Below are 9,496 nucleotides of genomic sequence, written 5' to 3'. Positions count from 1 at the left end.
CTGTGCTGACAGCTAGCTCAGAGCCTGGAGCCTGCTTCAGATTCTGTGTCTCCTTCTCTCTCTGCCCCTCCCCCTTTCATGCTCTGTCTCTCTCTGTATCAAAAATAAATAAAACATTTAAAAAATTTTTTAAAAAGTAAATATAAATGTAAAAGTACACACACACACACACACACACACACACACACACACACACACACACATTTCCCAAGCTTCTCTATAACTTTGTTATGAATATACAGAGGCCCCATTCAACTAATCTAGATAATTTTGGCAACCAAGCACTGGGTTGAGATGAAGCCACAGGAAGAGTCCTTGTGTAGGAGACAAGAGGCTCAGGTGACAGCCAAGGATCTGCTCCTCTCTCTGACATTTTTGGCAAGACCCCTTCCCATCTATAAAATTCCACAGGCCCTTCCAGTTTTGACAATGCTTGGAATAATGCTTGAATGCTTAGACTGTTGTTGTTGTTGTTGTTGTTGTTGTTGTTGTTGTTGTTGTTTTTAATTGCATCTTTCTTTCCCAAGACAAAGCCTGCCAAAGTGTGCAACAGCTCTTTTTGTTCATGTTCTCTGAACCTTGCCCATCTCTGAGCAAGTTGTACCTTGCTATAAAGACACTCCCATTTCTCATCTAGCATTGGTGTAACCAAGGAAAAGAAAATGATATCAGGTGACGGAAGTGCTCCGGTTTCTTCCATACTTAACCATTTTTACATGTAACCATTTGGACCAATATTTCTTAATGTGGAGTATCCTTGAGTAGCAAGCCTCTGAAATGTTCCCGACAGTTTTGTGGAATTACAAAATATGTTGTCAGCCTGAGACTCTTGTCCACCAAAGCATAGAGTGGACTCCCTTAAAAGATCCATTGGTGAATGGAGGTGACAAGAAGTTTTTTTGCTGGAAAGGTCTGGGGCTCCTACAAACTCATCCCAGTAACTCTGAAACCCACACTCACCAAGGATAGAAGATGGCTCACCATGGCCCCCCCTGGAGGACCAGCGAGAGGTGGTCTTTCTCTGCCCTTCCTGTGCTCATGTCCCTCCCCACTGGGTTAGAAGTTTTTTGGGCCTAAGGGAAGTAACCACTCATTGTCTATGTCACTCACCTTTTATAGCTTGCCCCCACATAACTCAGGTTCCTGCCACACTGGCTCCCAACTCACATCCAAGACAGCCTAGCCTGTCCCTACAAAGGAGAGCCATGCCCCTTGTATGTGCGATCAAGACCATCTAAGCCCTGCTCATCTTTCAGCCTCATTTCTGGCCACCTCTCCCCACAAAATCCATCTTTTGGCCAATAGACTACTCTCTGATCCCTGAACTCACCACCAAACCCCAATGCCTTTGCCCAGGTCATTCCTTCAGGCTAGAACTTCCTTTCCCCACTCCTTCCCCTACTGAATCCTCTAAAGCTCAACTTAGATGCAACCAGTTCCTCCAGGCCCATAGCCTCAGATTCACAGCCATATCCAGGAATCCATTGCTCTCTCATCTGTTTCCATTATATTGTATCCCTACCTCTAGTATGGCATATAACACAGAGATCTGATCTTGCTTATTTTTGTATCCCCAGTGACACATGGCAGCCATATGTAAATACTTGCTCAGTGACCTCTACTCAGCTAAGGAAGGCAGAAGGAAAGGCACTCACTCTTCTCACATGGTTTGCCTGAGTCTGCTCCCCTCCCATCCAGGAGAGAAAGTCCTCTTGATCTGCTGCTTATTTGTATTATTACTCTTCTCCTTTTTTCTTCCTTTCCACCATGATATCATGCACTATGGTTTGTACAGTCTTTTGATTCTTTGAGTATATACAGCACTTTGTGGTATGCTCAGAAATCATAATATATGATATCATGATATCATAAGCCCCATTTTCAACTGAAGAAATTTCATTTTAAAATGAAGCCCCCCCTTTCATTTCACCTAAGAGGGAGTGAGCCTCAGTTTGAACTTGAACCTGTTTTTTAATTCCAATGTAGGTGCTCCTTTTACTCTTCTGGATCCCCAAGATTACAATTTGAGCACCCATGTTTTCCTCATGACCCAGAAGACTGTGTAGACCCTGAGAACTGACCAGTGCAGAGATCTAGTTAACAATGGATTTGGACAAATAAGGAAAATTTAGGGTAGAAACCCTCCACAAAATAGCAATCACCAACAATGAAAACCTAGGGATTGGGATTAAGTAAACCCCAGTTACTGAAATTGTGGTTTAAGTGAAGTAAGACTTTCCAGAAAACTGCAGGTCATATGAGAATTGCTCATGGTTTGGAGTTCTGCCATCAGCAATGATTGCTTGGTGCTTTCTCATGAGGAATGTTTCAAAGGGGATTTGAAAGACTCCCTAAAGGAATGCTAAAGGGATGGAAGCAGTTCAGGAATGGAGGGATAAAGATTATAAGGAAAAGAAAGGGCAGATAGGAGAACTGGTCTAGCAGAGGACAAGGAAGGATTCTGGGAAGTAGCTCAGAGAAAGCCAACCCCAGGCAAAGGAACGGTGAGCTGGGCTCATTTGTCCACATCTGTGGTTTCATAATGTCCAGAGGCATGATGCCAACTTAACTGTATCAAGTCAGGTGGATCAGCCCTGGCAGGAAGGTATCAGACCATTGGCTTCTCTGTCCCTGCTCCAAAGAAAGCCCTGGAAAGCTAAGACAATCTGTTCTCACCTCTCTAAAGGAAAGGAGTAAATAGATACTCTGCTGGCTGCTCAAGCAGAACCTCTCTTTCTCTCCAGAAGATTTCCTGGGTTCCCACTGTGCCCCCTCAGAAAACAAATGCTTCCACACTCTAGTCCCTCTCTGCTTTGACATGAATGACGAAGCTCTTCCTCACTTTTAGGCTGTGGAGGAAGTGATATGATGCTGTACTGGTCTTTGTGGGATGAGATAAGGAATAAGATAATGTCTAGCTCCTGCTGGTAAAGGCCAGTTTTCCAGGGTATAAGAATAGGGTATAAGAAGCAGATATCAACTCCAAGAAGCAGTAATTGGCATGATCTGAATTACAGAGTCCAACTTTGCACCCATCTTCACATGCCTAGCACCTGCCTTCTCCCTCAGTAAAGACCTGAAGATCCATCCCTTTCCTTCCAAGCATCCATGGAAAGGAAGGAAAATGTGGGGAGGATGACTGGAAGTTCTGTTGCTGAACAAAACTTAACATACATGCAGGTCATCCAAATTCTCACCAGGACATCTCTGGAGGCCCAAGTTACTGCCAGCCCTGAAACCCTTGGCAGAACCACCCCCTAGCAATTAGTCACCTCCAAGAGTTGCACATCAACTTCAGGACAGACATGACAGCAGCAAGTGGGAGCAGTGAGTGGCTTTGTCTGAGCTATAGTTGCCTCCAGCTGCCCCAGAATATTCCCTAATTATGGTGTGTTCTCCAACTTGAAAAGTCCACAGTTGGTACTGGGAAGCATTCTGGGGAGAGGGCTCCCCTAGCTGGCCTCCTCCTCTGAAGCATCTCACTGTGTTCACAAGGACACTAGGTGATGCCTTGAGCATCTGAAGCATCCATGAGAGGACTGTCTTGGGCCAGTGGCTCCAACTGGGAGCTCTATGAATCCCTGGTTTCCCTCATCAGCCCATCACAGCTCATGCTAGAATAACCAACAGGAGTCAGGAAAGGTTTTGCTATTTTGATTCTCAAATCTTGCTCCCTGGCATCTTTGATTACACTCCTAAGAACCAATTTTTATCACACAACAACTCTTTTCAGGAGACTGAAAACTGTCCTTTAACACCATGCCAGTAGGAAGAGCATTCAAGGAAAAAGATTCGAGGGATGAGATCTAGAGAAGGAAATATTAAGAGGATAGTGGTGGTATATGCAGTGGCACTAACATACAGTGAGAGAGGGACAGAGACAGGGACAGGGCAAGAGACAGAAAGAGAGAGATTGAGAGACTAGAACTCAAATATTTGTGTTCAAACCCAGGCTCTCCAATCACACCGTTCCATTCTTGGGCAAGATTTCTACACTCTCTGAGACAATGTCACCATCTGTCTAATGGAGATAATATTTTCCTTACCCGGTGGTTAACAGGAAATAATGTCAACTGCCAGGAATAGAGCAGGTATTCAGGAAATGTTTCTTGAAGCAGAAGTTGGAGCTTGGCAGTATTTTGTAAGGTATTTTAGCCACTTTCCTAAGAACCTCCTGGCCACATGCATCAATTAATAAACCAGTGACGTCAACTAGGTACTTCCCAGGAGAAAGACCCTGAGTCCCACACTGAGACACACCAGTGACCACTAGGAGACTGGGAGGAAGCATCGACTCCTCCTGGGAGCTTTCCTTGGGCTGTACTGCCTCAGTAAGTACACAGAGTTTCTTCACTTCACTAGTGGTAAGCGAAACAGAGATGGTATTAAGTGGTCTCTGCCATCCAGGACTTCTTTGTAGGTCAAGTCCTATGCCAGAAAATGCAAAGGCAGCAGTAAAGATTTAGATGAGAGAGTCAAGGCACCTTTGTATCAGGTGCAGAAGATCTTTTTCCAGGCAATCTTATGTTCTCTCTCCTTACCAAGTTCATCAATATCTAATCTTCTTTACATTTGTTGCTGATTCATTATTGATTCACTGCATTTGGACCTGAAGGCATGACTTCTGAAGTCTGGAGAGACATGATCAAGCTAAATTCTCCTAGATGTGATACATATCACTTCTGCTCACATTTTGTTGGCCAAAGCAGTCACGTTGGCCACATCTAACTTTCAAGGAAATGAATCTATCAGGCAGCTTAGTTTAGGTTAAACTGTGACCATAATTAGCCTCTCAAATCTCAACGGTTTACAAGTAATTTATTTCTTGCTCATGTTAACATGCTCCCTGGGGGTCATGTAAGGCCTTGGGATCCAAACTAAAAGAGCAGCCCCTACATGAGACATTGCCATTCTGACAATAGATGCAAAAGAGAATTTATGGATTGGTGCAGTGGCTCTAATGCTTCTTCTCAGAAGTGGCACACCTCCTTTCTTATAAGTCCTGTGGTCTATATCAGATATCAGAGAAACAATCTTTCAAATAGAGAGGCACTATAGGTCAGATGAGGAAGACTGGTGAGTAAGCCAAAGGGTCAGGAGGTGTAATAAATTTATCACATGGAGGAGCAGAAGCCATCAGAAGCAATAACCATAACTAACACAGTAGGAAAATATAATCTTACCTGTAACTCAAAGTGGAGGAGAATGAAATATTAGTAATATCTACCATTAGTAGCATAGTAAATATAAATACAGACAGCTATGAACTAGCACTTTGTAGGAGTGATACATCATGGATTAGGGATTAAGGGATTAGGAATAGTTGTAGAAAAACACAATTGATTCCAGCCTGGAAAAATCATTATTTATATTATATTAAATGATAAATTCATTCAACAAATATTTATTGAGTATCTACTACAGGCCAGGGACTGTAATTACTGATATATGGGGGCAAACAAAACAGGGCTGGTCTCTACCTTCATGGGTATTAAACAACTTTAGAGAAAACTGGCACTAAACAAATATTTACAAATTGGGCTGTTAACAATAGAAAATACCGGGCTGTCGAGAGACAGAAAAACACACAGAGGTCATAGTGAGGAAGTGATGTTGGAACTGCACGTATTGACTCAGAGGGAGCCAGGCAAAGAGTGGCAGCAAGAATGTTCCAGGCAGAGAGAACAGGTTGTACAAACTCCCTGAAAGGGAGGAGGTCGGTTACTCCAGGTACTATGGTGAAGAAGGAAACTGAAATAGTGAATGAGTGGAAAAGCATTTCAAGGGGAAGCTGGTAAGGAAAACTATATCATGTGTGGCCTTGAGACCATGATAATGGTTTTTAGGTTGTGTTTTAAGTGAAATACATCCTTGATAGTTTTCAATGGGATGGGAGAGGTTATAGGTGAGTGGGAGATATAATCTTACACTCCTTTAATTAATCATTCTGGCTGTTACATGGGGAGTGGATTGAAGGAGGTCAAGAGGTAAAATAGGAAGACTGATTGGAGGTTAGGCAGAAGTCAGACAAGAGGTGAGGGTAGCTTGGTTTAGATCTGTGCACAGGAATTTGGACATATCAGTGATAATTTCAAGACATGTTTTACAGATAAAATCCATAGCAATTTGTGATGAATTAGAATGTGTGGTGAGGGGAAGGGGACAAAAGAAAAAGGTTACAGGAAACATGAAGCTGGTTCTGCCTTGGTGCAATGGACCCAAACGTTGAAGAATAATGGAGGGGTGAAAATGGGGAAATCAATTGTTTACTCTGGGACACGTTAATGTAGGGACTTCTGTGAGTCATCAAAGTTAGAAATACCAAGTAAAACTCATTGAATACAGGAGTCTGAGGACCAGAAGAAAGAGCTGGGCTACAGATAAGCATTTAAGAATCATAAGAGATAAAAATATGAATGCATGGAATGAGGATTTAGGAATGAGGAAGAGGGCCATGGACTGCTCCCTGGAACTCAAGTGTTAAAATTCAGGCAGGGGAGGAAGTGGAGGTGTTGGCAAAGAAGTCTGAGACCAGGAGTTAGGAGAAAATCAAGGGAGTTTGCTTTCATGGAAGTCAAGAGAGGAAGCATAGCATTCCAAGAAAGAAGGTAGTAGTTAACAGACTAGAATGCCACAGAAAGTTCCAGTAAAAGGAGGACAGAGAAATCATCACTGGCATGACAACATGAAGCACACTAACAAGATCAATTTCTGTGGTGGGGAAGGGGCAGAAGCAAAATTGAATATACTGAAGGAAAAATAAGATATAAGGATATGACCCAGAAGTTCTTAAATGAGCAGCTAAGTAGGGAAGTGAGTTCAGGGCAATAGCTGGAGAGTAGTGGGGTATACTGGTGTTTGAATATTTATTGAATAGAGCCAATAGAGAGCTAAGGGTTAAAGAGAGTGACAGCAGAAGCCCTAACAAAGCAACAGTTGCATAAGGCAAAAATAGGGTGGGATCCAGGGCACCAATGGGGCCCTGACTTTGCAGAGGAGAGGAGGATACCACCTCCCAGACAAAAGAGAGAAGGAAAATTGGGTGGTGATGCCATGAGGAGTTTGGATTTGGTTTTCGGGAGAAATGGATAGACTTTATTTTATGTTGTTTTGGGGTTTTAAAAAAATTAATACAAGTTAAAGTGGTTAGCTAAGAGGAACACAGTATGGAATGAGTACAGCTAGAATATTCCTTGAGGAGAACAAAATAAGCTTGTCTCAGTAGTGAAGTTGGAATCATGAGCTGAGAAGAAGGTTGGTCATCACAGAACTAGATCACACCAGTCTACTCAGTTGTGGGAGTTTTCCCAGAAGCACTCAACTGCATGCAAGCAGGCACAGAGCAAGCAGTGGCTTGCTTCATGCAGGGTTGAGCTGCAACTGGTAAATGGAATAGAAAGAAAAGAGGCGAAAGAGTTGAGGTTGTCTTCAAGGGAGCAGTAATAATAATGGGCATGGACCTCATCCTGGTAGAGGGAAGTAAAGAAAAGAGAGTGGCAGATACAGAGAAAAATGTTGGGGCCATCAAGATGGAGAGCTCCACAAAATCAAGAAGAATGAAGTTTCAGTAGGATGTTTGAATTTGTGATTCAGGAAGGAGTGCAATTTCTGGTGGTTACTATGTAAGAGACTCATCTTCCTTTTTAATTCACGTACCACGTGGTGCACAGATCAGTGAGTTTTGACAAATGAATACTTATTCTCCCCCATCATATGGATCACTCTAGAAAGTTCTTTAATGCCCCCTTTCCAGCCAATCCCACACTTCACCCTCCAACGTGGCAACCACAGTTATGATTTCTATCACAATAGATTACTTTTGTCTGTTTTCGAATTTTATACAATATGCACACTTTTTGTATATATTTATACATGATTTTTTTCACTCAGCATGTTTTTGAGATTCATCCATGCTATTGTGTGCTCTAGAGGTTCATTCATTTTTACTGTTGAATGGTATTGCATTATAAGGATACACTACAATGCATTTATCCTTTCTTTTACTGATAATATGTCTTTTTTCCAGTTCTGAACTATCATCAATAACTCTGAACATTTATGTGCAAGTCTCAGTTGTGGACCCTGTTTCCTTTTTGCTTGGGTAAATAACCAGTGGCAAGAATTCTAGAGGGAATTTCCAAGTAGGTGTATGTTTAATTTCATAAGAAATTGCTAGATAGTTTTTATGCCCCCCACTGGCAATGTACAAGAGTTATAGGTACTCAGCGTCAGGTCCCATATCTGCTATGTCACTCTCTTTCATTTTAACCATCAAAGTAGGTGTAAAGTGATGCCTTTTTGTAGTTTTACTTTCCACTCAATTGATAACTAATGCTGTTGAGCATCTTTTCATATACTTACTGAGCATTTGTAGTTCCTCTTTTGTGGAGTTTCTTTTAAATGAGGTTTTTGAGGCACCCGGGTGGTTCAGTTGGTTAAACTTCAAACTCGTGATTTCAGCTCAGGTCATGATCTCATAGTCCTGGGATCAAGTGCTGTGTTGGGCTCCACACTGGGCATGAAGTCTGCTCAAGATTCTCTCTCTCTCTCTCTCTCTCTCTCTCTCTCTCTCTCTCTCTCTCTCTCTCTCTCTCTCTTTCTCTCTCTCTCTCTCTCTCTCACACACACACACACACATCTGTCTCTCAAAAACAAAAACAAAAATAATAATGGGGGGTTTTGTCTTTGTGTTGTTGAGCTATGGAAATTCCATATATATTCTGAGTTTGTCTACTTGATGTATACATACATCTCAATTACATATTCCCAGTCCGTGACTTGCCTGTTCATTTTCTTTTTTATTTTTTTAACTTTTTACAAATGTTTATTTACTTTTGAGAGAGAAAAAGAGAGAGTGTAAGTGGAGGAAGGGCAAAGAAAGAGGGAGACACAAAATCCGAAGCAGGCTCCAGGCTCTGCACTGTCAACTCAGAGCCCAATGCGGGGCTTGAACTCATGAGCTGTGAAATCCTGACCTAAGCTGAAGTCGGACACTTAACTGATCGAGCCACCCAGGTGCCCCTTCATTATTTGTTTTCTTTTTTTTTCCATAATATTTTATTGTCAAATTGTTTTCCATACAACACCCAGTGCTCTTCCCCTTAAGGGCCCTCCACCATCACCACCACCTCTCTTCCCCCTTCCCCTTCAACCCTCAGTTCATTCTCAGCATTCAATGGTCTCTCAAGTTCTGCATCCTTCTCTCTCCCCAACTCTCTCTCCCTCCCCCGCCATATGTCATTCCCTCTCATTGCCATGTAGTACTCCATTGTGTACATATACCACATCTTCTTGATCCATTCGTCAGGTGATGGACATTTAGGCTCCTTCCATGGTTTGGCTATTGTTGACAGTGCCGCTATGAACATTGGGGTACATGTGCTCCTATGTATCAGCATTTCTGTCTCTCTTGGGTAAATCCCCAGCAATGCTATTGCTGGGTCATAAGGGAGTTCTACCGATAGTTTTTTGAGGAACCTCCACACTGTTTTCCAGA

General features: G+C 42.5%; 1 long non-coding RNA gene across 1 annotated transcript in view; it reads left to right on the top strand.

Moving 5' to 3' along the window:
• Positions 1-4,242: 4,242 nt before the first annotated feature.
• LOC115289127 overlaps positions 4,243-9,496 on the top strand; it is a 42,505-nt gene continuing 37,251 nt past the window's right edge. The window contains exon 1 of the long non-coding RNA XR_003907397.1: positions 4,243-4,331. This is a non-coding gene — a long non-coding RNA (uncharacterized LOC115289127). The remainder of the gene's footprint in view (positions 4,332-9,496) is intronic.

The sequence above is a fragment of the Suricata suricatta genome, chromosome 4, assembly GCF_006229205.1.
Source record: "Suricata suricatta isolate VVHF042 chromosome 4, meerkat_22Aug2017_6uvM2_HiC, whole genome shotgun sequence".
In the NCBI taxonomy this organism is placed as follows: Eukaryota; Metazoa; Chordata; class Mammalia; order Carnivora; family Herpestidae; genus Suricata; species Suricata suricatta.
This window is presented reverse-complemented; position numbering and strand designations above follow the sequence as displayed.